Source organism: Nicotiana attenuata, unplaced genomic scaffold (genome assembly GCF_001879085.1).
Source record: "Nicotiana attenuata strain UT unplaced genomic scaffold, NIATTr2, whole genome shotgun sequence".
NCBI lineage: Eukaryota > Viridiplantae > Streptophyta > Magnoliopsida > Solanales > Solanaceae > Nicotiana > Nicotiana attenuata.
The window spans coordinates 675,924-678,697 of record NW_017670328.1 but is presented as its reverse complement, the minus strand read 5'-3'; positions in this window follow the sequence as shown (position 1 = coordinate 678,697).

The window sequence follows — 2,774 nt, the reverse complement described above, 5'->3', positions numbered from 1 at the left end:
ATATTTTGCTAGTCTCGCAAGTTACGTATATTTTCCTAGTTCTGTAAGTTACTATATTCTCCTTATCGGGATTAATATTCAATTGAGTATTTCCTTCTTCCAGTCAAGAGAGCAGAGAATTTATATATACAGTATTAAAGTATTTTCATTACCATCGAGCTATAATCGATGGGCAGGCCCCTATTGGGCAACCTCTGATCAGATGGTAAGTTATACACCGAGCCTACTGTGGCCGAGCGCCTATGAGAGAGCCNTATATATATATATATATATATATATATATATATATATATACTGAGCCTTATTGGGCCGGACAGCTATTTTACTTATTATATTGAGAGAATTGAGTCAGTGTCAGCAGGTAAGCATATGTTCAAGTTATCAGTTCAGTTCAGTTTCAACTTTCAATATATTGCCTTACATACTCAGTACATTATTTCGTACTGACGTCCCTTTCTGGGGGCGCTGCATTTCATGCATGTAGGTTCGGAGATACAGACGGGTAGACCTCCTCAGTAGGTGTTTGCCCGAGTTCAGCCTTATCGGTAAGCTCCCCGTCTTTCAGAGTTGTCGGGTCTAGCAGTTTGGTGTACATCTTGTGCATATATGTAGATAGGTTAAGGGTAGGTCAAGGCCCTATTCCGATCACAATACATCTATCAGTAGAGGCTTGTAGATATATCCTGTCAGTTAGTGCAGTATGTTGGGCTTGTAGGCCCTGTACGTATATTTTGTTGGCTTGTCAGTTGTAGTAACTATGACGGCCTTGCCGGCCCAGCTTTATGTTGACATTTAGTCAGCGTTAGTCTCTATTCAGTTTTATACTTTGCATCGCGCATTATCTTGCAATGTGGCTCATGGCCAAAGTATGACATTACATGTTCAGAGTCTCTTAGTTGCAAGTGGTATGCAAGGATAGGTGAGGCACTGGGTTCCGTCTCGCCCCCAGTCTCGGGGCGTGACACAAATAAATCAAAGACCATTTATGGGCCGATTAAAATAATCGAATCCCAGAAATCAGGCTAGTAACCTAATAAAGGCAAGTAATACCAATTATGAGTCACAAATAAGGAAAAATAAGTAAAATCGCAGAGAAATACCAATTTCAACAGAAAATATAATTTTGAACCCTAATTAGGGAAATAAAATCAGTTAATCTCTGTTAATTGGCAAGGCCAAAGAATAACGGGCAAATATCAGAACAAACAGTGAAATGATTAGAAACCCTAGGGGCTGGAACATAGATATGAAAACCAAACGAGCAAACAAAGAGAACCGGAGTTAAAACACTCAAACACTTTTAGAAATTTTTTGCAGAAACATAAAGATGAAACCCTAACTTTAGAGAAAAGCTAAAATCGGTTAATAACAAGAAAAACAAAAGATTTTTAAAGAGAAATATCAGATAAACTCAAAATCATCTCAGATCTATAGAGATCTGAACAGACTCGAGTAGAAAGTGACTAAGGTTTTAAAAAATGACAGAGGTGAGAAAAAATCTGGTTTGGAACCAGAGGTTTAAGCCATAAACATGAAGATAACAGTACTCACAAACATAGAGATGAACACAGGAAGGTTCATCGAGAAAATGAAAGGTTTGGACCGAGTATTGTTCGAATCTCCTTGAGATTCCATCAAACAACGAAGAAATCGAACAACCAGTAGAGGTAGGAGGCCGGATGGGGCCTAAGATCGATGGGAAACCCAATGGATTGAAGGGGTCAGGTGACGGTGCCTAGGGTTAGGGGAGAGTTTGAGAGAGAAGCGAGGAGGGAAGGGAAACAGGGGCGGCGGGTTATGGGAAGTGAGTAGGGTTTGGGGGGTTAAGGGTTAATTAAAAAGGAAATAACATCCTGGACCGTTGATCTCTGAGATCAACGGCCAGGATTTGATCTGGGGTTGGGCAGGTCAATAGGAAGTTGGGCTATGGGTTACAGATCAGGGTTATTTAAGTGGGCTAGGGTAGTATTTTGGGCCGGGTCCGAAATTAAACCAAATTAAAAGAGGCTATTTGTTAAATACCCAATTAATTGATAAATGATTTGTAAAAAATAGTTAATAAATGATAAAAATGATTTTTATGCATAAAAATGATTTAAAATAATTACTTAATATTACAAAAATATAAAATGTCATTTTTCGTGTAAATAATGTAATTATGCATATACGGGCTATTATTGCAAAGTTATTGCAATTATAGCTTAAAGACATGAATATAAATATGCATATAACGATTACAGCTTAAAATAAATATAAATGATTAAAAAAATCAAGTAATAAATCATCATAAAATTATTTGTGATGCAATTAGTAATTATTTGGATAATAAAATGCTAGAATAAATTAATTAAAATCCTTTTAAAATTATGAAAAAATACTGGTTGATGCTCATACACTATTTTGAAAGTATATATGCATTTTAAAAATATATGAAGAAAAATTGGGTATCAATAGCGGAGAAATCCGAAGATCTTTTTTAAAAACAAAGGGAGAGAGAGAAAGTCAAAAGATATGTAACCAAAGGCAAAACGACTATTTTATTCAGAAGATGTACATACGCGACAGTTGCGCCTAAAAAGGCCAAAAGCGGGCCCCCAAGAAAAAGATGAAAATAACAAGCAAAAGAACAAGAGCTGCTGATGATAGGCCATAATTACTTATTTTAGTCGATTATTACACTCAAATTTACTGCACTTTGGTTGAGTTTGCGCTTTAATCGCTAGTGTTTTGCACTAACTGTGTGTTTTATGCCTTGTAGGAGTGATTCCGAGCTA